General features: G+C 47.2%; 1 protein-coding gene across 1 annotated transcript in view; it reads left to right on the top strand.

The window, feature by feature from the left end:
* The first annotated feature begins 10,169 nt into the window (after positions 1–10,169).
* The window catches only part of ARF1 (ARF GTPase 1), a 108,277-nt gene continuing 92,147 nt past the window's right edge, over positions 10,170–26,299 (top strand). The window contains exon 1 of the mRNA XM_078665331.1: positions 10,170–10,337. The gene's annotated coding sequence lies outside the window, so the exon portion shown is untranslated. The remainder of the gene's footprint in view (positions 10,338–26,299) is intronic.

The following is a 26,299-nucleotide window of genomic DNA, read 5'->3' as shown; positions in this document are numbered from 1 at the left end:
GAGTAGTGAGTAGAGTAGTGAGTAGTGAGTAGAGTAGTGAGTAGAGTAGTGAGTAGAGTAGTGAGTGCAGAGTAGTTAGTAGTGAGTAGAGTAGTGAGTAGTGAGTGCAGAGTAGTGAGTAGTGAGTGCAGAGTAGTGAGTAGTGAGTGCAGAGTAGTGAGTAGTGAGTAGAGTAGTGAGGTGAGTAGTGAGTGCAGAGTAGTGAGTAGAGTAGTGAGTAGAGTAGTGAGTAGAGTAGTGAGTAGTGAGTAGAGTAGTGAGTAGTGAGTAGTGAGTAGTGAGTAGAGTAGTGAGTAGTGAGTAGAGTAATGAGTGCAGAGTAGTGAGTAGAGTAGTGGGTAGTGAGTAGAGTAGTGAGTAGTGAGTGCAGAGTAGTGAGTAGTGAGTAGAGTAGTGAGTAGAGTAGTGAGTAGTGAGTGCAGCATAGTGAGTAGTGAGTAGAGTAGTGAGTAGAGTAGTGAGTAGAGTAGTGAGTAGTGAGTGCAGAGTAGTGAGTAGTGAGTGCAGAGTAGTGAGTAGAGTAGTGAGTAGTGAGTTGAGTAGTGAGTAGAGTAGTGAGTGCAGAATAGTGAGTAGTGAGTAGAGTAGTGAGTGCAGAGTAGTGAGTAGTGAGTGCAGAGTAGTGAGTAGAGTAGTGAGTAGTGAGTGCAGAGTAGTGAGTAGTTAGTGCAGAGTAGTGAGTAGAGTAGTGAGTAGTGAGTAGAGTAGTGAGTAGAGTAGTGAGTAGTGAGTAGAGTAGTGAGTAGAGTAGTGAGTAGAGTAGTGAGTAGAGTAGTGAGTAGTGAGTAGAGTCGTGAGTAGTGAGTAGTGAGTAGAGTAGTGAGTAGTGAGTAGAGTAGTGAGTAGTGAGTAGAGTAGTGAGTAGAGTAATGAGTAGTGAGTGCTGAGTAGTGAGTAGTGAGTAGAGTAGCGAGTGCAGAGTAGTGAGTAGTGAGTAGAGTAGTGAGTAGTGAGTAGAGTTGTGAGTAGTGAGTAGTGAGTAGAGTAGTGAGTAGAGTAGTGAGTAGAGTAGTGAGTAGTGAGTAGTGAGTAGAGTAGTGAGTAGTGAGTAGAGTAGTGAGTAGAGTAGTGAGTAGAGTAGTGAGTAGTGAGTGCTGAGTAGTGAGTAGTGAGTAGAGTAGTGAGTGCAGAGTAGTGAGTAGTGAGAGCAGAGTAGTGAGTAGTGAGTAGAGTAGTGAGTGCAGAGTAGTGAGTAGTGAGTAGAGTAGTGAGTAGTGAGTAGAGTAGTGAGTAGTGAGTAGAGTAGTGAGTAGAGTAGTGAGTAGAGTAGTGAGTAGAGTAGTGAGTAGTGAGTGCTGAGTAGTGAGTAGTGAGTAGAGTAGTGAGTGCAGAGTAGTGAGTAGTGAGTGCAGAGTAGTGAGTAGTGAGTGCAGAGTAGTGAGTAGTGAGTGCAGAGTAGTGAGTAGTGAGTGCAGAGTAGTGAGTGTCTGGCCCTGTTTCTAGCTCAAGCGGCACCGGCACCTGTAGTCTAAAGATAATACCTCTGCCTCAAGTGAAGTACTCTGGTACCCAAGGATGACCAGCAAACAATATTATTCACAACGTTGCTTACTATTCAGCAACATTTGACAGTTTGCAAATCATCTTTATAAAACAATTCAGAGTTTGATAACAAATTAATGCAACACATTGTAATATACAATGCCAATAGCTCAAACTTTAATGCTGCGAGACCTATTGCATTGTAAATGCTTGTTAAAACTTGTTATAAGGTTTCGGAACTCGATGTAATGTATATGGCCACTGAGTTCCTTTTATATTAGAATACTCGTGGAAAGTTTGTACATAGTGTATAAAGAAAGTGTAAACATTCTAGATCCAATATACATACACATATGTTCAACTCATTTTATCTTTGATATTGGTCACATAAATTGAACAGTGTGGAGTGATTCCTTGATAACTACTGGCCCTATATGAATTGTATTATAGTATTTTTTCCTCTTTTTATATTGTCAAATTTTATATGAACAGATCTCTTTTAACGTGGTTTTAAATGAATGCTTTTATGATTTTGTATTTTAAAATCGAATAAAGCTAAATTGTTGTTGTTGAGAAGAGTGTAATAATTTAAGTCACAAAATAATTTAACATAAATCAGATCTTTATGGCCCAGGCCCAGCTCTTCCGTGCCGCTGCACTGCTCTACTTCCTCCCCGTTTTCCTGAGTGCTTTGTCCTACTTTAGCTTGTTTTTTTGCCGTTTACTGCTTCCTCCCTCCTTTGCCCCTGTTTTTAGGTTGTGTCTGGCCGTAGCACTGCGCAGCAGTGCTCGCGCAGGCGAAATCTTTTGATCCTACAGTGTGGGGCTTTGTCCCGCCTTCTCTTCCATTGGCTAGCTCCATAAATGGAGGCTAGCCATTGGAAGAGATTGGTAGTCAATCACTCTTTCCCCGTCACAACGCGATTCGGGGGCGTTTCCGTGTCTTTTTTTAAGTCCCGCCCCTTTTTTCATCATGCCGCATGTTCCCGCCCCCCCCTCCCGCTGTCCATGTCTCCGTAGATGTTTTATGTTTGAGCAGCTCTTGTTCTTGTTGTAGAACTGAGATCAACAGTGAAAAAAATCCAAGTAACAGCATCGGAGCCGGACTGTCTAGTACTTTTCTTTCATGGTAAGTAAGCAGTAAATAATAAAGCCACAGGCCTTAGTGTGTACACTGTACAGTTATTACGCAAACATGGCAGCCATTTTAAAATCTTATTCTATTCTGTTCAGATTGGGCAGGGACATCTGTAATAAAACCTGTGTAGATCTGAAGTACTACAAAATGTCATTTTCTTGTACAAACTGCCGCTTACATTTATTGGTGAGGTAATTTGATCATAAATAGTGAAATAGCACACATAAAGTACAGTAAAATAAGAAGAGAAAATAATGTTTAAGTATGCTCCTAGACTATGCTCTTATGTTGCCAATTATGTAGATCTACGTTATTGCCGAGCGAAGAAGGGACAATTTGATAATACGATGAAATATATGCTCTTTAAGATGGCCACGTCTTTTCCTATTTCATCCGCAGCTTCTCATTCGGATCCTCCTATCAGGACTTTCCTCGCAGTGACGCGACGCTCCGGAAGCGCTCTCTCCCCAGTAGGCTGTTCTTCCCCATGTGTGGCGGGGCAGTTCAGCTCGCTGCTGTGTTGTGCTGTGTGTGCGCCGAGGAAGGTGCACAGAGGTACCCGGTCTGGAGTGGCCTTTTTGCTGGGACCATGGAGAACCTGCAGCTCAGCTTGGACTCTCTCCAGCTGATAGCGGCCAGGAACGAGAAGAGCAGCACCGAGCTCCGGGACTTTCTGTCCAAGCAGGTCAGTGTCACTCTACCCTCTCGCCCACGTAGATAGACCTGCTACGTGCGATTACTAAGGATGGCGGGCTCCAGTATCTGGTCCCCTGTGCTATTTTTATTAGCTGTATGCGGTAACTCTTAAAATATTTCTTGCACATCTGCTACAATATTTGCAGTAGGCATTGACCCGCAGTGAGCGGGCAGTACACCTGCCGGTGCACAGCAAAGAGCAGCAGAAGCAGGACCCCAGATATGCACAAAAAAAAGTGTTTGCAAGGATCGGACACGCCCCTCCGTGATGTCAAGGGTGTCCCCATGATGATATCACGAAAGGGGCGGGCCCGGACCCTGCAAACACTGAGAGGAAGCTTACAGCGGCCATGACACTGCCATCAAGCACACGTGGGCACAAGGAAGAACCGCCAAGATCCCCAACTCATAGAGCATCGCAACCAGTAAGCGACCTCTGTGTGGCTTCTATTTTTAAAAACGGGCCCTTGCGCTCCACACTGTCCCCAAGCCCGCAGGAGCCCCTAGAGTCCTGCACTTGGGAAACGGGATCTGGGGGCCTTTTATTTATTGCAACAGGGGCTTCGCGCCCCATGCCTCAACTCGGGCCGATCCCGCACCTCAGCCCCTGACAATCCCCAGAGCCCCGTCATGGTCAGGAGAGTTCTGGGGTGACCACCACATGTTTGTGCTGTAGACCCCCACCGCCACACTGAGCGACGCAGTCTTTTTTTTATAAAAACAGAGGCCGCAGCCCCCATCTCACCACTGCCGTACTAGCCCCCAGAGTCCTTAATTTGGGGCCGCGGACTCTGGGGCCTAATCCGCCCCTATGCCCGAGCACCTCATATAGCACCAGAACCGGTACGGATCTCAGAGGGCTCTGGTGCTGCCCCCAGGATGTTTGCGACCACACCGGGACCGCCAACACTCAATCAACAGCACCCCAGAGCAACGCATTGCTGAGCATACTCTGTGGGTGGAATAGTCCTCCCGTCCAGATGGTGCCCCTTGTTTTATTTTCACAGGCGCGGCTGTCGATAAGTGGCGCTGCCTTCTCGAAGGGCTGACGGAATCAGTGTTTGATGTTTGCACCGGCGCTCATTTTTTGGGGCTTCCTTATCAGACTTTGACAAAAGCAGGAGAAAAGCAGAAAAGGGAGAAAGGAGGATGAGAAAATATGGAAAAAGTGACAATAGGGAAGGCATAGATAAAAAGAAACTTCAACAACAGTGAGATAAAAAGAAAGAGGCGAGTGGCAGCAAGGCTAGGCAGGCTTGGTGGTCGCCAACCCCAAGCATCAGTAGCGCCAGTGGGGGGCTCCTATGAAAAGCTCATAGCACTGGTCTCCGGTATTTTAGGTGCCGCTGTGCATGGCTGCGCCCCGCTTTTTATTTTAACATAAAAGCGTGCGGTGTGCCCCTTCGATTCCCCACATGGAGTGTGTTCGCTTCAGAATATGTTTGGATCAATGCTAGGATGATCGGAGACTTTTAAAACCATCAAGATTTCTCAGTAACTCAAGCATCCACTGCAGACCTCTACCGGTGCTTAACCTGCAAAGCATAAGCTGGAGTCTCGTTGGGGCCATTTTAGCTGTCCATCCTTCTCAGGTTGATAACATTACCTTGAAATTGAATATTAGTAACACCGGTTTACAGACATTAGCTACAAAACTGCTGTAGCAAGTAGCTTCAAAAGTATTGTTTTATACTGTGTCACAATCTAGGTCGGGTGTTTTTTTGGTGAGGGGGGCTCGTAAGAAAGGATATATATATTTTTTTAGAACCAATATTGCCAAAAACGGGTCTTTTCAAGTATTATAGCACAATAAGTTTCACAGAAACTTGGTAGAATTGTGTTATATCTTGTTCAATCACGTTTAACATATTTCTTTCCATTGTATTTAGGTTTCCTAGCTTGATCACGTTGGGTTTCCTAGATAGTGTATGTCACTCCCCTTAATAAAACTGAAGATAGATTTACAGAGAGGTTAGGGACCCTGTCCAAAACTATCTGATAATAGGGAAATTCGTGGCAAACTGCATTGTTATGCATATTAGGCTAAGAAACGTTTCAGCATTTCCAGCATACTTTATAAGGGGCTTTCGGGATAACACTCCTAGGATACTGGGGAACCCTAAAGTAAAATGTTAGGTCTCTTACGCAAGGAAGGTTTTAAGACCAATTTACACGGGTTGCAGATGGGCTACACCTTACATTAAAACTAAAGAGTTGTTGATCAATCAAGCAGATAATTGCCATCACAAAACTCTGAACTGACCCTCATTCTTCTGGCCAGAAACTGCCTGCGTTCCCTTTGGAATTTGTTGTAGGCACTCAACCAACCAAGCTATCTTTACTGGGGTTGAAACCTGGCACCTGGATAACACCGACACACCTCTGGGGCAGATAACCAAACTTTTTGTTCAGTACAGTGCACTTTGACAAAAAAGTTCAAGTTGGAAGTAGCCTTTTAAGGCTTCATGAGCCTGCCAGTTCAGTGCCATGTACGCCTTCTAGATTCATGCCATGCTTCGGTTCCATTTAATTTTTACCTACTGAGTACCAGCATCTTTGTGACACCTTCAGTCATCAGTGCTCGTGTTTTAGCCAACAACACTTTTGTGTGCTAGGGTGTGTAGCTTTAATTTTAACGTACATTTATGGCTGTGAACATCGCAGCATGCATAATGCTGCTGGGTAAAACGTCAGGACATGTGTATAATTATATCAAATAGACATGACAAAAGTAAACAAGCCACAAGCAAACCAAAGGCAGTGCATGTTAAATCATCAAATATAGAAAAATAGTAAACACTCAAATATCGTAGGCAATAAAATGTGTTTGCCAAGCTAAATGGGTAATCGGAGCAGCTTTCAGCTGCAAGTGGGAACTGTGTATTAATTAGATGTGACAAAGTAAAGATTTACTGCACACTTCAGACTGGAAGAAAGTTGTGAAAAACCAAAGGTGGTGATGGACGGAGCGTTGACAATACAAACACTCACCCCCAGTCAACTGATCTGGTTTTAATACATCACCGTTCTTTAGCTCACTCCGCCACCCCAGTTCAGTCATGGCCATATGCAAATCAGTCTGACCCTGTGCCTCATGGGAACAGTCCAGCCCGAACTGCCAAGCCATGTCTTCCCTGGACCGGAATCAAGCTTCCCAGGACCGGTTTCTAGCATTGCAGCCGTCTTCAGCCGGGCTTGCTTGACTCCAGTGGCAAAGTGAGCAAGGGACTCACGTCTGAGCATACCCTGCCAACTTAGGGCGAACAAAGAAAAACCAAAGGTGGTGATGGACGGAGCGTTGACAATACAAACACTCACCCCCAGTCAACTGATCTGGGTTTCATCCATCACCGTTCTTTAGCTCACTCCGCCACCCCAGTTCAGACATGGCCATATGCAAATCAGTCTGACCCTTTGCCTCATGGGAACAGTCCAGCCCGAACTTCCAAGCCATGTCTTCCCTGGACCCGAATCAAGCTTCCCAGGACCGGTTTCTGGCATTGCAGCCGTCTTCAGCCGGGCTTGCTTGACTCCAGTGGCAAAGTGAGCAAGGGACTCACGTCTGAGCATACCCTGCCAACTTAGGGCGAACAAAGAAAAACCAAAGGTGGTGATGGACGGAGCGTTGACAATACAAACACTCACCCCCAGTCAACTGATCTGGGTTTAATCCATCACCATTCTTTAGCTCACTCCGCCACCCCAGTTCAGACATGGCCATATGCAAATCAGTCTTACCCTGTGCCTCATGGGAACAGTCCAGCCCGAACTGCCAAGCCATGTCTTCCCTGGACCGGAATCAAGCTTCCCAGGACCGGTTTCTGGCATTGTAGCCGTCTTCAGCCGGGCTTGCTTGACTCCAGTGGCAAAGTGAGCAAGGGACTCATGTCTGAGCATACCCTGCCAACTTAGGGCGAACAAAGAAAAACCAAAGGTGGTGATGGACGGAGCGTTGACAATACAAACACTCACCCCCAGTCAACTGATCTGGGTTTAATCCATCACCGTTCTTTAGCTCACTCCGCCACCCCAGTTCAGACATGGCTATATGCAAATCAGTCTGACCCTGTGCCTCATGGGAACAGTCCAGCCCGAACTGCCAAGCCATGTCTTCCCTGGACCGGAATCAAGCTTCCCAGGACCGGTTTCTGGCATTGCAGCCGTCGTCAGCCAGTCTTGCTTAACTCCAGTGGCAAAGTGAGCAAGGGACTCACGTCTGAGCATACCCTGCCAACTTAGGGCGAACAAAGAAAGAAGCTAAATGGGTAATCAGAGCAGCTTTCAGCTGCAAGTGGGAACTGTGTATTAATTAGATGTGACAAAGTAAAGATTTACTGCACACTTCAGACTGGAAGAAAGTTGTAGCATGAGTCACTGAGGCCACCGCAGACAAGACGTGGGGGTCAGATTCACCTACCTCCATGTGCCATAGGTGGTGGCCTATGCTTTGTATACCAAGAGTCTGCCCTTTTGATGGTGCAGAATCAGCAATGGGCAAAATTACAGCGTAGGACAGTAAACAGAGCTGGGACTGGCGCAGCAACAAGGTGGGAGATAGCCACACCTGCCTTAGGGCAAAGCAAACTGACAGGAGTGCAAATTGACGTACTCCCCCCGCCCCACACACACGCTCCTTTACAACCACTCATCGGGCTACTCTACTCCATGCTCCAGATTCCTGCTGCCTTCCTTGCAGCTATCCCCAATGCATGGATTACTCTGCATTGCCACAGCGACTTACCCTTCAAATACAACCTTCAGCCTTTCTGCAAACAATGTTAAGAGCAGGCAGCCATGTCTTGAACGGTTCTGTAAGTTTTTACGTTTTGTCTGAAAACTTCAGGTAGTAGTTTGACGACCAGAGCTGCCACCTCATCGTCGTCACAAGCTCGTCAGGGGTAGTATCCCCTATGGAATGCAATTTAACTGCAATCGATGCACGCCTAATTGCATGAAGATGGAAAAGCTTCAGTAATAGCCAACACCACTTAGTTTAAGGAGACAGAGCTTATCTTTCATCATATGTTAACCTACAACGTGAGAGTGTCAGAAAAAGGAAAAAAGAAAGTTGTAAAAATAGTGACAAACTGCGAAGCAAGGATGAAAGCGGACCAACCAGGGCGACGTAAGGTGGACTCAAGACCAAGCAGCCTTGGCATTCAGCAATCCTGGTATTCAGCAGTAGCTGCAGCCGACTTCTAAGAAAAATTTGAACCCATGCACTTATTTTGGCTTTGATTTTTTTAAAGTTATGCAGTGATGTTGGTGGACTTAACCGCATGCGTGCGGCGCGAATTCCCCGCCCATGCTGACTCCGCCTTGCGCGGGCGGAGTCATGACGGAACGGTTCCGTCATCAGCACAGCTCAACCGACGCTCATGATGGAACCGTTCCGTCATCAGCATCGAAGGGGTTAACACCCCTGCTAAAAGTGATAACAAATAAAAAAAGAAAATGTAATATAATAAAATAAAAATGTCATTTACAATGCCAAAAGCTCTAACTCTTGCAAAGGCGAGACCGTTGCATTGTAAATGCTTGTTTCTGAGTGTTCTCATGCTTTTTTCTCGTATTTTACTGCTTTCTCTGCAAAGCAGATAGCAACTCCAATGCCTTGAGACCCTTACAAGTGATTTGCTGCACTTTATAAATCCTGACTGATTTACCTTTTGTGGTGAATGGCAGAGCGTGAGATATTCACCAGTGGCTGAAATCATGCACGATGTGTAACAGGGAGCCTGATTACAAATCTAGCTTCTCTGCTTGACCAAATTGTGTGATTCTCTGCAAATTACATTACTTCATGGTGCTCTATTTTGACTAAGTGTCACCTCTGGGAGCACATTGAGCCAGTCCAGGTTGTGCGCTATATTAGCACTTGAATTGTGTATGGTTTAATAATGGACTGTAATTTCACTCCACATAAAATAAAAATACTGGCCATTTATACAGAGCCCGTGTCAAACTGACTCTCGTATACTGCAGTCAGAACATAGCAAGCGGGGAGGAGTTTATGTTTAAATGTAATTGTTTTTAACTGATGACATTGCAGTGACAAGGTAGAGTACTGAAGAGAAACACGAGTGTTCACGAACTAACTTATTTATAATTTGAAATAGTTTTGTTGTATTTTACATAAGGTTAGTTAAGTTATTCACATGCCAAATGAAAGCTTTTGATGCCTTGGCTCATAATCTGGCTCTTAGTGTAAAGCGAAAAAATCCTTGGCTCAGCTCCGGCTTGAGTCACTCTATAAAGTTAATGGTTCGACAAGCTCTAGTGGCACTGAACTTCAATTAACAGTAAAATGCTAGTCTACGTTCCATTGAGACACATGTGACTCAGGTAAATAATATCACTAGGATCAAGCTGGGCATGCAGTGAAGTCACAGCGCAATAGAGCAATGTGGAAAACCTAGTGTTCCACTGATGTACGAGAGTTCAGAATAGAAGAGGACTGCAACGAATACGATAGCATCAATGCGGAAATAAAGCGGCCATATTTGAAATTACATCGTTACCTACGGAAGTCGGCAAAATATAAACCCAGCATTGAATTTCACAATTTTACCTCAAAAAATACTATTGTGCACTTTTAATTTAGGAAGTGTGTTTGTGGTTTTCTAAAAAAATATAGAAATTGGTATAATGTGAGCATACAATTATATTTACTTAGACATTTAAAAAGCTAACTGAGCTTAGTATTACATTGCATTTTAGTTATGAATTTTAGACGTGTATTTTTTTTTCTTTGAGATCTTCTGTTACTATTCCTACTTTTAAATGCCACCCTTACAACGTGGCCGCCTCTCGCGAGGCTGCAGAGCCTGCAAACTGAGCCCGCGGGGGTGGCAGTAGAGCGTTGTTTCTACCCAGAGTCCATCGCGCGAGACTGACACTGACGTGGCCGGGGGGACACCGGGATCCGCCATCTTGTTTGAAGGGAACCAACGCCTCGGAGGAGAAGCGGAGGCAACGCCGACTGCGGGCGTGGGAGAGAGCCGGGGACGGGCAGCATAGGGTGAGGAGCTTGGTCGGGCACTGCAGGCTGGGTTGGGGAGGGAGCGGAATTAAACGAACTAGGCTGAATATAAAGGTAAAAGAAAGGCCCGGGAAGTAAGGAAAGGCCTTAGTAATAGGAAAAGGGTACGAGGAGGGTTAAGAGAGGAGAAGCCCCGGTGGGGGAGGGGGAAGTCGGTTCAATGGTGTATCTCTCACTGAGTACAGCAGAGGGAGATCAGCAGAAAGGAGGGATGCAGAAGAAATGGGCGGGTAACAATTACACGGCTGGGGGTGGCGAGAGCAGAGAGAGGTGATGGTTGCTGACTGCTCACCACTGGGAGATCGGTGGTGCTGAGTCTTGGTCGGTCATTTGGGGTGAACTCTGGGATATAGGTGATTGGGAGTGGACCACTGGTATCTCATGAGGCATGAACGTTGGTATCTATCTGGTGAAATGTTGCAGGTGGTGACGGCAAAGCACACTTGTATGTGGAGGGAGGTTGATCACTGGATGAGTAAGTGGGCTGACATGGCGGTGTAAAGCTGGAGCACTTGGGAGTTGGTTGAAGTAGTAGTGAAAATAGGTAATCGGATATTTAGTGCACACTGGACAAAAGCTGTTAACAAACGTTAGGGTGAAACACTAGTTAACCGTTCCCTTAGAATGAGAACAACATACAATATCAGATGATTTAATTTCCAATGTGTTTAAAATCCTCCATTTCAAATATCACACCATATCTGTCGTACATACATTTGATATAAATCAACTGCCTTTTATTCAACTTTGGGCGTTTCGTTAATAACTGAAATGGCCTCCATGTATATTGCCAGAAATTGAGTGCTTGGTTGGGTCCTTCCAAATTTTCATAGGTTAACCTTGAGAGCAGTCCTAAACGCACAATGAAATGCAATCGATTTACATGATTGGTTTTGCCCTCACTTATTTGTACTGTATGCTCCTCTGATTTATTTGTTTTGAATATGTTCCCTCATGTACCCTTTCTGTGTAAAGCGCTCTGATATCTGCAAAGATCTTGTCCGCGCTATATAAAACTTCCAAAATAAAAAAATAAATAAATCGTCAGTTGATCAGACCAAGTTTGGCTAAACACTGATCGTTAGTATAGCTTTACTTTTGAACAAGCCACGACAAGGAGCACTTATGTCTAACGTACAGAACAAACAGGATATAGCCTTAATTCGAAGATTGTAGGTCAAAAAATGAGAAGACAGAAAATTGAAATCATCTATAAAGTAATTAATAATAAATCGTGCGCTCTGCGTTCCCCACAATAACGTCTGTAGGTCATTCTTTGCATCCATTTTAATCGTGGTAATTCGGCTTTAGAACTATAGCTGTTTACACCTTGGTTTGTGCATATTTTTTCTGATACACAGTGAAATGGCATGCGCAGTACTTTTTAAATCAATGGATGAAGAGCATCTGAAGCCTGTAACACTAACTAGTTGGTGGTGGCAGTAACTCCAGAATACTGAAAGGTGGTGGCTAGGGTCTATCACGATAGCGGTAGAAGGGAGTATAGTGTTTTCGTGAATACTGGGAGGTGGTGGCTGGTCTTTCTGACGTGGTGCCCGGTTGAATGAACACTTGGAAGTGTGTGATGGTATGAGACACAGGAGGGCATGAGTGGTGCTGAACACCTGGATGCGTTAGATGTGTTTGCACTAGAAAGCCATAGGTGCTTGGTACGGCGAAGTGGGGACAGATTTGAGATTAGAACTGGAGCTTTGAGTGCTGGTAAACCAAATTGCTTCCTGCGATATTGCACTGAACCTGTATCTAGTACCGACAGGGAAGCCTGAACCCGAATTATCTCAGTGGGTGGGCGAACCTTGTGCCCAGTAGCAGGCCATTTTGGAGAGGAGCTCAGGCCCAGCGGTGGAACTCTTGGTTTCCTTCTCTATCCTTTCAGTTACATACAATAATTGTGGAGAACCTTATTTAGAAGTCCTTCTTTTAGTGCTTGGTGATCCGTGAAACTGTGTTCCATGCTTTATGGCTGCCACTATTGATGTTGCCAATTGGTGGTCCTTTTATAATTCACCAGCATTGGGAAAGGTAGTGGTGGCCACCGGCCATACTCGAGGTACAGAAAACATTGGGGCATGTGTACAAGCCCCTATCGCTACCTCAGTGTCACTTTTTACGACGGCGTGGTGGCGATCGGGGCAATGCCTTATTTACAAGGCAGCTATAAGCCACTTAACGTGGCTAAATGCTGCCTTGTAAATTAGGCCCCCTTTCACACTATGCTTAGCGTGAAAGGGGTGGGCGTTCCACAGCAGCACCCATTGATTTTTGACACTGCCCCCTATTTACACGGGCAGCGTAAATAGGGGGCAGCACCAAAATTAAGACCAGGGAAAACCTGGTCTTAATTTGGCCAATTGAGGAGAACTGCATTATTTCTCCTCATTTATGCTTTTTCCATATGTGCTCCCTATGCATTAAGCAGCACACATAGAAGCGACAAAATGACATTTGAAGATTGTTTATATAAAGGAAGGTTCCCCTTCCTGTACATAAACAATATTTCCCCAGCGCGCAGACACCCTTACATTATGGTGCCTACTTTGGAGCTACACTGCTAAGTGTGGTACAAAAGGGGGTGGTGATGGACGGAGCATCTGAATCAATCAAACACTCACACCCAGTCAAAAGATCTGGGTTTAATCCATCACCGTTCTTTAGCCCACTCTGCCACCCCAGTTCAGACATGGCTATATGCAAATCAGTCTGACCCTGTGCCTCATGGGAACAGTCCAGCCCGAACTGCCAAGCCATGTCTTCCCTGGACCGGAAACAAGCTTCCGAGGACCGGTTTCTGGCATTCCAGCCGTCTTCAGCCCGGCTTGCTTGAATCCAGTGGCAAAGTGAGCAAGGGACTCACGTCTGAGCATATCCTGCCACACTTATGGCAGCCAAAAGCGGTACAAAAGGGGGTGGTTCTGAACTGGGGTGGCAGAGTGGGCTAAAGAACGGTGATGGGTCAAACCCAGATCCTTTGACTGGGTGTGAGTGTTTGATTGGTTCAGATGCTCCTTCCATCACCACCCCCTTTTGTAACACTGCTAAGTGTAGCACCAGCGCAGGGGAAACGCAAGTCTGCACCATATCATTGTAAATATGGTGTTGCCTTGCTTTTCTGAAGTGGCGGAGTGAGGCGTTAAGCTGTGATGGCTAATGCTTAACACCTCACTCCTCCACTTCCTTGAACATATGCCCCATTCTTTTCTATAGTGTCTCGGTGGTCGCCTCCTACCATCCCATAATGTAATGAGGCAATGCTGCAGGTCTCTGGAAAGAGTAGAAAACATTAAGACAATTATAGGTACGCCAAGCAGGGAGGGACAGGGGAGCAACGAAATAGATAGGTGGGAGGGACGGGTAGTGTCTGATATTAATATTAAAAGCTGAGCGTGATGGAAGCTGTGGAGGAATGGAAGTGGGGAGAGCAACTAAAATTTGGTGAAGAGCACCATCGGTGAGCTATGAATTGCGAGAGCGCAACAGAAGGGGTAGAGGTGTTAATAAAAGATGGATAAACAGTGGAGGAAGCAACCAATGGGCTTTTGTTGGGAGAGCAACACAGTGTATGAGTCAGTATTGCGAAGCGGAAGGAGTAAGAGGAAAAATGCATTCCCATGGAGTACTAAAAGCAAAAAGAAATAAGCATTGACAAAGCTAGTAGGTCTTACCGTTAGACCCTCTGGGACTTTGCCAAAGTTTTCTGGTGATGCTGTGCAGTACCAGCAAATAAAAAGCATTACAGCGTGTGCATAACACTACTGTAGCTTGCATCCTTCAGTACCATGGATATGGACCATACCAAAAGCATACAACGGGTTTTGAGCCATTCTGTTGCTTACCATTGGTTGGGTTTCTTGTTACTCATTTGCTTGCTTCTTATTTGATGACTTTCCATTCTTTATCTGGTATTTGCCTCTCTCTTGGAGCATTGTTTCTTTATCATTGTTTTGTTTGGATGCCTTCTATCCTTACACTGCTCCCATTCAGAGAACTACTTTTATTCTTTCTCTTTCAGCTCTGGGAGGGCTTGTGTTTTATCCCTCTCGTGCAGCTTCTACCTCAAATACATGCCCGACCCCATATGCTCAGAGTTGCTCACATCCACTGCTTGTCCATTGCTTCCCCTTATCCCTCGAGTGCAGCTTCTCCCTCAAATACATGCCCAACCTCATATGCTCAGAGTTGCTCACATCCACTGCTTGTCCATTGCTTCCCCTCCCCAGCTTTTTGTTTTTCCTTTTATTTCAAACGTTCACCCTTTCCTCACAACCCTACGCCTCAAGCTAGTCTTGTGCTCGCCTGTGCTCATTCACCTTTGCTTCCCCCACGTCGATTTCTCCTTGCACATCATTTTCCACTGCCTCCCACTCCTCACTCTATTCTGCTGCCATACCGCTGTGCTTGTGCCGTCCTTTAAAACATTTGTTATTTCATTTACTGCTCTAAGTGGAGCGCGCCATCTTAGAGCAGTACACAAAAAATGTTTAAAAAAAATTGTGGCAGCATCATCCTGCGCCATAACATGAGGTACATGGATGTGTACATGTCACACATCACCTCTTACTGGGGGGAGGGTCTTTGTTGATTGGTCAAAAGGGGATTTACCTCTGCTTAGTGTTTCTTTTAACCATTTTTAGGTCTCGCCTGTCGATGCGCATGCGCATCGAGCAAGGCGAGAGTATTGCGAGTTATCCACTCTTTATCCACACTGCAAGGAATCGTGGCGATTCCTTGCAGTGCCCGTGACTTTTAAGGTCAATGCGCATGCGCATTAAGCTTATGCGCATGCGCATTGACCTTAAAAGTCACGGGCGCGTGCATGTCCGTCTTTGTTTACCCGCTCCGCCCCCTCCCCTTCCCGCCGTCTCGCATTTCCCCTGTCGCACTTCTCCTCCCCCCTCCCCTCTCTTCCCTCCGTCTTGTTTCCGGCGAGCTGCTCCCAGCCATGCCGCACCTGGGACCCCAGGCACCAATAAATCACTCCTCCCGGCCTCCTGCAGAATCCAGACGGCCTCCCTGATGTCCTTAAGCCCCGCCATGTGAAAGGAACTCCGAGCAGGGTGAGTGACGTCGTAAAATTATCCCGACGCCGAACATAAACTCCTCCGCTCCTCCCGCCTCCCGAGGGCACAGTAGTTTTCCCGCCCCGCCCGCCCTGCTAAATAAATTTAGCCGCCGCACGCCAGCTGCCCTAATTGACCCCTGCCCCCACCTGTGCGCTGCTCCCTCCGCGCAAAACAGCCTGGGGGAGACCGGCTTGTGCCCTGCTCCCCATGGGTCCCCCCTTTTTAGGTTTTGCCTAGCGAAAGCTGCGCTCTGCGCAGCTTTTCGCGCAGGCGAAATCCTGTTGAGAACTGTAGGGTGCTTTGGGTCGGCCCTCGTCATTGATTGGCTGGCTCCGTAAATGGAGCCTTGCCATTGGACGAGGGGCCTGTCCGTCAATGCCGGACCAGACACGGGGGCGTTCCTGACATTCTTTGCCTTTTGCCGACGTCACGCGACGCCGGGAACGCCCCCGAGTCTGGTCCGGCATTGCCGGCACCTCCCTTGCTCTACTGTCATCACCACAACACTGCGCCCATTTTATCCCAAGCTAAACACTCGGAGAGGCGCAGTGACCGGGTCTTTGAAGGCCGCTCTCCCAATGAAAACAAGTTTTCTCTCCGAGTCAGCACGAGCAGGAAGACGAGCAGCGCGCCTCCCAGCTGGCCTCTCGCATCAGCATCCAGAGCTGCCCTGCGCGGTGTGTAGCTTCAGTGGAGCTTCAGAGTGGAGCTTCAGAGTGGAGCTTCAGAGTGGAGCTTCAGAGTGGAGCTTCAGAGTGGAGCTTCAGAGTGGAGCTTCAGAGTGGAGCTTCAGAGTGGAGCTTCAGAGTGGAGCTTCAGAGTGGAGCTTCAGAGTGGAGCTTCAGAGTGGAGCTTCAGAGTGGAGCTTCAGAGTGGAGCTTCAGAGTGGAGCTTCAGAGTGGAGCTTCAGAGTGGAGCTTCAGAGTGGAGCTTCAGAGTGGAGCTTCAGAGTGGAGCTTCAGAGTGGAGCTTCAGAGTGGAGCTTCAGAGTGGAGCTTCAGAGTGGAGCTTCAGAGTGGAGCTTCAGAGTGCAGAGTGGAGCTTCAGAGTGCAGAGTGGAGCTTCAGAGTGCAGAGTGGAGCTTCAGAGTGCAGAGTGGAGCTTCAGAGTGCAGATTCAGAGTGGAGCTTCAGAGTGCAGAGTGGAGCTTCAGAGTGGAGCTTCAGAGTGCAGAGTGGAGCTTCAGAGTGCAGATTCAGAGTGGAGCTTCAGAGTGCAGAGTGGAGCTTCAGAGTGGAGCTTCAGAGTGCAGAGTGGAGCTTCAGAGTGGAGCTTCAGAGTGGAGCTTCAGAGTGGAGCTTCAGAGTGGAGCTTCAGAGTGGAGCTTCAGAGTGGAGCTTCAGAGTGGAGCTTCAGAGTGGAGCTTCAGAGTGGAGCTTCAGAGTGGAGCTTCAGAGTGGAGCTTCAGAGTGGAGCTTCAGAGTGGAGCTTCAGAGTGGAGCTTCAGAGTGGAGCTTCAGAGTGGAGCTTCAGAGTGGAGCTTCAGAGTGGAGCTTCAGAGTGGAGCTTCAGAGTGGAGCTTCAGAGTGGAGCTTCAGAGTGGAGCTTCAGAGTGGAGCTTCAGAGTGGAGCTTCAGAGTGGAGCTTCAGAGTGGAGCTTCAGAGTGGAGCTTCAGAGTGGAGCTTCAGAGTGCAGAGTGGAGCTTCAGAGTGGAGCTTCAGAGTGCAGAGTGGAGCTTCAGAGTGCAGAGTGGAGCTTCAGAGTGCAGAGTGGAGCTTCAGAGTGCAGAGTGGAGCTTCAGAGTGCAGAGTGGAGCTTCAGAGTGGAGCTTCAGAGTGCAGCTTCAGAGTGCAGCTTCAGAGTGGAGCTTCAGAGTGGAGCTTCAGAGTGGAGCTTCAGAGTGGAGCTTCAGAGTGGAGCTTCAGAGTGGAGCTTCAGAGTGGAGCTTCAGAGTGGAGCTTCAGAGTGGAGCTTCAGAGTGGAGCTTCAGAGTGGAGCTTCAGAGTGGAGCTTCAGAGTGGAGCTTCAGAGTGCAGAGTGGAGCTTCAGAGTGCAGAGTGGAGCTTCAGAGTGCAGAGTGGAGCTTCAGAGTGGAGCTTCAGAGTGGAGCTTCAGAGTGGAGCTTCAGAGTGGAGCTTCAGAGTGGAGCTTCAGAGTGGAGCTTCAGAGTGGAGCTTCAGAGTGGAGCTTCAGAGTGGAGCTTCAGAGTGGAGCTTCAGAGTGGAGCTTCAGAGTGGAGCTTCAGAGTGGAGCTTCAGAGTGGAGCTTCAGAGTGGAGCTTCAGAGTGGAGCTTCAGAGTGGAGCTTCAGAGTGGAGCTTCAGAGTGGAGCTTCAGAGTGCAGAGTGGAGCTTCAGAGTGGAGCTTCAGAGTGCAGAGTGGAGCTTCAGAGTGCAGAGTGGAGCTTCAGAGTGGAGCTTCAGAGTGCAGAGTGGAGCTTCAGAGTGCAGAGTGGAGCTTCAGAGTGCAGAGTGGAGCTTCAGAGTGGAGCTTCAGAGTGCAGAGTGGAGCTTCAGAGTGGAGCTTCAGAGTGGAGCTTCAGAGTGGAGCTTCAGAGTGGAGCTTCAGAGTGGAGCTTCAGAGTGGAGCTTCAGAGTGGAGCTTCAGAGTGGAGCTTCAGAGTGGAGCTTCAGAGTGGAGCTTCAGAGTGGAGCTTCAGAGTGGAGCTTCAGAGTGGAGCTTCAGAGTGCAGAGTGGAGCTTCAGAGTGCAGATTCAGAGTGGAGCTTCAGAGTGCAGATTCAGAGTGGAGCTTCAGAGTGCAGAGTGGAGCTTCAGAGTGCAGATTCAGAGTGGAGCTTCAGAGTGCAGAGTGGAGCTTCAGAGTGGAGCTTCAGAGTGCAGAGTGGAGCTTCAGAGTGCAGAGTGGAGCTTCAGAGTGGAGCTTCAGAGTGGAGCTTCAGAGTGGAGCTTCAGAGTGGAGCTTCAGAGTGGAGCTTCAGAGTGGAGCTTCAGAGTGGAGCTTCAGAGTGGAGCTTCAGAGTGGAGCTTCAGAGTGGAGCTTCAGAGTGGAGCTTCAGAGTGGAGCTTCAGAGTGGAGCTTCAGAGTGGAGCTTCAGAGTGGAGCTTCAGAGTGGAGCTTCAGAGTGGAGCTTCAGAGTGGAGCTTCAGAGTGGAGCTTCAGAGTGGAGCTTCAGAGTGGAGCTTCAGAGTGGAGCTTCAGAGTGCAGAGTGGAGCTTCAGAGTGCAGAGTGGAGCTTCAGAGTGCAGATTCAGAGTGGAGCTTCAGAGTGCAGAGTGGAGCTTCAGAGTGCAGATTCAGAGTGGAGCTTCAGAGTGCAGAGTGGAGCTTCAGAGTGGAGCTTCAGAGTGCAGAGTGGAGCTTCAGAGTGCAGATTCAGAGTGGAGCTTCAGAGTGCAGAGTGGAGCTTCAGAGTGCAGATTCAGAGTGGAGCTTCAGAGTGCAGAGTGGAGCTTCAGAGTGCAGATTCAGAGTGGAGCTTCAGAGTGCAGAGTGGAGCTTCAGAGTGCAGAGTGGAGCTTCAGAGTGGAGCTTCAGAGTGGAGCTTCAGAGTGGAGCTTCAGAGTGGAGCTTCAGAGTGGAGCTTCAGAGTGGAGCTTCAGAGTGGAGCTTCAGAGTGGAGCTTCAGAGTGGAGCTTCAGAGTGGAGCTTCAGAGTGGAGCTTCAGAGTGGAGCTTCAGAGTGGAGCTTCAGAGTGGAGCTTCAGAGTGGAGCTTCAGAGTGGAGCTTCAGAGTGCAGATTCAGAGTGCAGAGTGGAGCTTCAGAGTGCAGAGTGGAGCTTCAGAGTGGAGCTTCAGAGTGCAGAGTGGAGCTTCAGAGTGGAGCTTCAGAGTGCAGAGTGGAGCTTCAGAGTGGAGCTTCAGAGTGCAGAGTGGAGCTTCAGAGTGGAGCTTCAGAGTGCAGAGTGGAGCTTCAGAGTGGAGCTTCAGAGTGGAGCTTCAGAGTGGAGCTTCAGAGTGGAGCTTCAGAGTGGAGCTTCAGAGTGGAGCTTCAGAGTGGAGCTTCAGAGTGGAGCTTCAGAGTGGAGCTTCAGAGTGGAGCTTCAGAGTGGAGCTTCAGAGTGGAGCTTCAGAGTGGAGCTTCAGAGTGGAGCTTCAGAGTGGAGCTTCAGAGTGCAGAGTGGAGCTGCAGATTCAGAGTGGAGCTGCAGAGTGCAGAGTGGAGCTTCAGAGTGCAGATTCAGAGTGGAGCTTCAGAGTGCAGAGTGGAGCTTCAGAGTGCAGATTCAGAGTGGAGCTTCAGAGTGCAGCTTCAGAGTGGAGCTTCAGAGTGCAGCTTCAGAGTGCAGATTCAGAGTGGAGCTTCAGAGTGCAGAGTGGAGCTTCAGAGTGGAGCTTCAGAGTGCAGAGTGGAGCTTCAGAGTGGAGCTTCAGAGTGCAGAGTGGAGCTTCAGAGTGGAGCTTCAGAGTGCAGAGTGGAGCTTCAGAGTGGAGCTTCAGAGTGCAGAGTGGAGCTTCAGAGTGCAGAGTGGAGCTTCAGAGTGCAGAGTGGAGCTTCAGAGTGGAGCTTCAGAGTGGAGCTTCAGAGTGGAGCTTCAGAGTGGAGCTTCAGAGTGGAGCTTCAGAGTGGAGCTTCAGAGTGGAGCTTCAGAGTGGAGCTTCAGAGTGGAGCTTCAGAGTGGAGCTTCAGAGTGGAGCTTCAGAGTGGAGCTTCAGAGTGGAGCTTCAGAGTGCAGAGTGGAGCTTCAGAGTGCAGAGTGGAGCTTCAGAGTGCAGAGTGCAGCTTCAGAGTGCAGAGTGGAGCTTCAGAGTGCAGAGTGGAGCTTCAGAGTGCAGAGTGGAGCTTCAGAGTGGAGCTTCAGAGTGGAGCTTCAGAGTGGAGCTTCAGAGTGGAGCTTCAGAGTGGAGCTTCAGAGTGGAGCTTCAGAGTGGAGCTTCAGAGTGGAGCTTCAGAGTGGAGCTTCAGAGTGGAGCTTCAGAGTGGAGCTTCAGAGTGGAGCTTCAGAGTGGAGCTTCAGAGTGGAGCTTCAGAGTGGAGCTTCAGAGTGGAGCTTCAGAGTGCAGCTTCAGAGTGCAGAGTGGAGCTTCAGAGTGGAGCTTCAGAGTGCAGAGTGGAGCTTCAGAGTGCAGAGTGGAGCTTCAGAGTGCAGAGTGGAGCTTCAGAGTGCAGAGTGGAGCTTCAGAGTGCAGAGTGGAGCTTCAGAGTGTCAAGAGCAATGCCAATAGCTCTAACTTTAACAAAGGCAAAACCATTGCATTGTAAATGCTTGTTATTTCCATTGCAACCGTATTAGAACGTCACTCCTCCCGGCCTCCTGCAGAATCCAGACGGCCTCCCTGATGTCCTTAAGCCCCGCCATGTGAAAGGAACTCCGAGCAGGGTGAGTGACGTCGTAAAATTATCCCGACGCCGAACATAAACTCCTCCGCTCCTCCCGCCTCCCGAGGGCACAGTAGTTTTCCCGCCCCGCCCGCCCTGCTAAATAAATTTAGCCGCCGCACGCCAGCTGCCCTAATTGACCCCTGCCCCCACCTGTGCGCTGCTCCCTCCGCGCAAAACAGCCTGGGGGAGACCGGCTTGTGCCCTGCTCCCCATGGGTCCCCCCTTTTTATTTCCATTGCAACCGTATTAGAACGATGGAGTGTGGCCTTTAGTATTGGAGTTATGGTAAACATCAATGATGCCTATAAAGTTGAAAGGAACACTTTCTAATTTGTATCGTGACCGTCCCAAGCCTGTCTCTTTGCACCCCCGCATCTATGCACAAGCAGGGGCATTAGTTGCAATTGTGTGCACAGACTGAGGGACCTGCAACACAATATGAAATGTGAACAAAACACCCAGTGAGAAAATAAGAGTGTCAAAGTTAGATGGCCTGTGAGAATGTGAAACCCCCAAACCTAAACCATTACAACCATTTTGGTTGAGAGCTAACTAGTTCAACTAGCAAGGAAACACACACGTCTACACTGATGTCTACTCTGTGAGCACATTGTGCAGCTGTGGGCTTGTTGCTAATGATTATACTGATACAACTTGGGAGTTCCCAGAACAGATCTGCTTGCTCAAACTACCAACTATGCAGACCTTGGACGTCATTTAGGGGTGCTGTGGCTTACCTTTGCTGCTACCCTAGCACTGCCTTTGTGTCTCCTGGCATAAGAGGTGGCAAATTCAGTGCCAGAAACACAGGGTCAGCTGGTGCTCCACTCACTTGATTTTCTGTCAATTTTTTGTTACACTAATAGTGAATAAATAAAATATATTATTCACTAATAGTGTAATAAAAATGGAGTACAATAAGCTGGAATATGCCTTTCCATGGCCGCTGGGGTAAGTAAAAAATGCTTTAAAATAAATGCATGTTGTGTGCGTGCTTGCGGGTGAGAGTGTATTTGTCTGAGAGAGGGTATATGTGTAAATCTTTGTGTATGTTTAAGTATGTGTGTGTGACTGAATGTGAAGGTGAAAAGAAGCGTGATGTCACTTCCGCTACCCCTGGAATTTCGGTGAATTTATGTCCATGATGCAGACTGAACTTTAGAATGTGATTTGCCGTTATTAACTATTAGTGTTTAATGTGGTATTTGTTTTTTTAAGTGTGTAGGATACAGAAATAATTCTTACCTTAGTGGTTAGTTAGAGGGTGGAGCACATGTCTTAAATGAAACAATATGTAGATTAAATGAGATGAGTGAATAAGGATGCTATTTTTAGAGTGGGTATGTTATTAGATCCACACAAAAGTTATGTGGATTTGTCTGAGCAAGCAGAGGGATAGACTAGTTCTAAAAACTGTTTAGCAGCTCGTATGACTGAGATGGAACTATCCCAGATTTTCAAAATAACCAATAATATATAAATTATCTCAATTTAGATTTCATCATCTATGAATTTATCAAATGCGGTTTTCTGTTGTTAGCACCTAATTGAACATCCACGTTTTAATTTATGTATACAATGTTTGGGTGCTTTTACTGTCCAAGATACATTGGTGTAGAAAACAATATTTCACAGTAAACCATGAAATATGATAAATATTTCCCATAATTCCCACTTTCTTGTGAAATAAGTATTTCATCATTATAATGACAGCCCCCAAACAATTCTGCAGAGCCAAGAGGATTACCCAGCATGGACCGCATTATGCAGAAAATAATGCAAATGTAGCAGCATATTTTCTGGCTGTTTTCTTCATTCATTTTTGGTAGAAACAACTCTTTTGTGCACATGATGTGGCAAATGCAGTAAACTGATAATTATATGGTGAATGCTGCCACCACGAAATTTCATAAATCCTCACAACAGTTTATTCATGAATGGTATATCTAAATATTCTAATAGCAATTGGAGCTAATTAGTTGGCTGCAATTTGAATAGCATTGCTTTTGGAAGATAACTACCTCAGAATAACTATTTAAAAAAAATGCATATGGGTACCATCTATTATATATGCCTACATGAACATCTCAGGGTTCCAAACCACTTTGCTTTGGAACACTTGGTTTATGATGTCATCAGAACCACGGAATGGCAATATTGAACCATATATACCGTTACACATTATGTATTATCTCTCTTTCGATCTCTTTCGTTCATCCATATCTGTGTGTATATAATTTATATGCTTCCCAGCGGCAGTCACCACAGGGTAGTTATAGTTAGGGTCGTGTTTCCATAGGAAATGCGTTTTTTGGTTTGCCGTTTGACAAATCTACCTGAAACATTCCCCCCAAATTTTTTTCACCTCTGCTCCTTTCTGGAAAGTTTCAAGGTAATTTGTCAAGAGGTTGCGGAGAAAAAGGGGGAGGGGCCTCAAAATGCATCTTCCCCCTTCATTATTCCATAGGAACTTTAGACAAGCTACAGACCAAATCACTGATCAGATTGACACCAAATTTGGAAGAAAGCTAGATCTTGGTATAGAAAGAGAGAGATTTTTAGGTCTCGCCTGTCGATGCGCATGCGCATCGAGCTTGCGAGCCTATTGCGGCCTAACCACGCTTTAACTAACAAGCAAGGAATCGTGGCGATTCCTTGCAGTGCCCGTGACTTTTAAGCTCAATGCGCATGTGCATTGAGCTTAAAAGCGCGTGCACAGCCGCCCGCATTCCTCCGACACCTTTGAAGTGAAGCTTAGCTTCACTTCAAAGGCCCGGCTCCTTCACACCCACATGCCGCTCTCGCTCTCCCCGCTCCGCCCCCTCCCCTGCCCGGCCCGGCTTCTTCACACCCACATGCCGCTCTCGCTCTCCCCGCTCCGCCCCCTCCCCTGACCTCGGCTTACACTCACCCCTCCTTTCTCCCCTTTAGGCTGCTTTAATTGATTTTTGTGAGCCTTTAATTACTTGTATGTTTCCTGGCGCACATCGATTAAAGCGTCTTCCTACTTACAGTCTTCTATTTCCTTTTAGCTTGGGATTAATTATGCAGACCACGTCAGTGACTACACCAGAATCTGTTCTGCTTTTCATATACTAAATATATCGGTATATAGAACGATGTTAAATCTACAGATTGAAAAAAAGCATAAATAATTCTCAGAGCTAAAGCATCCCGTTACGTTGAAATTTTTCTCTTCCTGCAAACTTCTCACCTGTCTTTCTGGTCTTTCTCTGTCTCTGCTCTCCTCCCCCTGTTGGCCTCCCTGTCGTCTGTCCTCTGTCTCTGCATCTCCCGCTCTTTCTCTGCTGCCCTCTGTCCTTGCAATCCTCCATCCCTCTCGCTGTCCCTGCTGCTGTTTCCCTTTCTCTGCCGCTCGCCTGCTCTCTGGCTGTCTCCAGTGACGTCTCCCTGCCTCTCTCTCTTTCTCTGCCGCCCCTTGGCTGCTCTCTGACCGTCGTCAGTGACCTCTCCCTGTTGCTGCTCGCCCCTCTCTCTCTGCCGCCGTCCGTCTGTCCAGGCTGCTCTCCGACTGTCCTCAGTGGCCTCTGTCTGTCTCTGGTCGCCCCTCTCTCGCTAACGTCCTTTTACCTGTCTCAGCTGCTCTCTGCCCGTCTCCAGTGGCCTCTCTTTCTGCCTCTGCTCACCCCTCTCATCTACCCCGGACCCTCTGCCCCAGCTGTAGTTATAGGTCCGCACAGGAGGCTGGTGACTGAGTCCGTGCTTGTTTTTTAGATAACTTCGATTGTGACCCGAGCAGATGTGGACAAACACCACTGCCACGACATTCTCACCCTCATATTCGTGAGTGAATCGCATGCTCTGGTGTTCCTCCGTTAACATTTCTTTCCGATCCTTCTGGTTCTTGCAAGTGATTAGTGGGTTTTCACGCTTGTTTATTTTCTGCCTGCACTTCAACTTTACATCCAGTCAACAAGCAGTACTTTCTTTCTGTTCCACCAGTCTATGTACATTTTTTCCACGTCTGTCGCAAAGCTTTCAGTTTCTCGTGCATGTGTATAGCGCACGTTGTGGCTGTCTCCATAACTGCTCTTTAAACAAATGCTTTTTTTGTGAAATCACCCCATGCCGTGCTTGCACTTCAATGGCATCCGTGCCCCTCCCTTTAGTCGCAGCTCATCGGATTCACTTTGTCGGCGCTGCTTGCACAGCTGAGCACCTCCCTTAAACACATAGGCCTCGGCCTCTGCAGCATTCCCCTCCTCCACCCCTCCCTTTCAGTGTGCTTGGAGTGAGGTCTCGCATTTGTGAAAGTTTGAGCCATTGCCATTATAAATGACAATGCTATTTATTTATTTATATATTGGTTTTCAAAACAGACAAATTAAAAGGCATTGTCATTTACAATGCCAATAGCCTTAGTGTTCTCACACGCCACTCATCCACGCAACGCCACTCATCCACGCAACGCCACTCATCCATTTGCAAAACGAAAAAAGTTAAACTCTTCTATTGCGAGACCTATTGCATTTTCAATGCTTGTTAGTTTTGATATTCAGTTCTCAATTTTTCATTATTCTAGGTGGTGGTTAGAGCTTTGTTGTGAAACGCTTTTACAGTCAATTTTGATGTGTGTACAAATTACCACCATTATGAAATTCACTTTCAGTTTTGATACGTGGCTTGGGGACCATACATCAGAAATATGGACCACAGCTGTACTGTGTTGTGGCAGCTTCCACACATGGCAGAGGAAAACTGTCTTGTTCGCTCTTTTACAGTTCAGCTATGGGTCTTTGCTGTTTCTCTCTTCAATGAATCCTGAAAAACATTCTCTTTCAACATGTATCTTATCGCCAACCATATCAGTTTAATGCCCTTTTATTAGGTCTCGCCTATGCAGCGTGCAAGCGATGCTCACGAGGGGGACCTTTTGGAATCGCTCGGGACTTTTGTTTAAACTCGTGCATGTTTTGCACTGTTGTCTATTGGCACTTATGAAAGTGTGGTGTTTCCCTTGCGGGAGCGAGCAGTGGCGCCATCTGTTAGCAATTATCGTGCCCGCCGCTGCTCGCTCCCGCAAGGGAAACGCTCTGCATGCACAAGTACTTTCCTTGTCATTCAGCGCTTGTTCCCGTTGACTCAGTCTAGCATTGGCCCACTAACACATCCGAACACACAAACTTGCTAATCAATGGAAAACCACTTTCACGTATAAAATAAATTCCATACTTATTGTCTCCGATGGGTCTTCAGAACATGATCATTACACTGTCACTACTTCAATTTTTCATGAAGTTCTGATGTTGTAATATGGCTGCAAGGCTCACTTGGCATGAAGGTGCATGTTGCGGTTGTCAGTTGTCTATTTCTACATATGTCTCATTACAAATGGATGTACTGCTGAGTTGAGGGAAGAGCCCTGCGCTCCCAATCAGCTTGCATCAGATTTTCTGTGGGAAGGGCTTTCTGATTATTGAACACAAAGTAATGGTTAGAGATATGAATTCTAATTTAAATGGAGTTTATCTTGAGAATAGTAATAGTATGTTATATATGTCACAGTAGCACATCTTAATGGATGTTTTTTCTAAATGTGTAGCAGTGTGTGACATGAGTGCTTACATGCATATACCATGGCACGAGCGATGGTGTTATCAGCGCGCATTCGCTGC

The sequence above is a fragment of the Lissotriton helveticus genome, chromosome 10 (genome assembly GCF_964261635.1).
Source record: "Lissotriton helveticus chromosome 10, aLisHel1.1, whole genome shotgun sequence".
NCBI lineage: Eukaryota > Metazoa > Chordata > Amphibia > Caudata > Salamandridae > Lissotriton > Lissotriton helveticus.
Note: the sequence above shows the minus strand (reverse complement) of the source record. Positions and strands in the feature narration are given on the sequence as shown.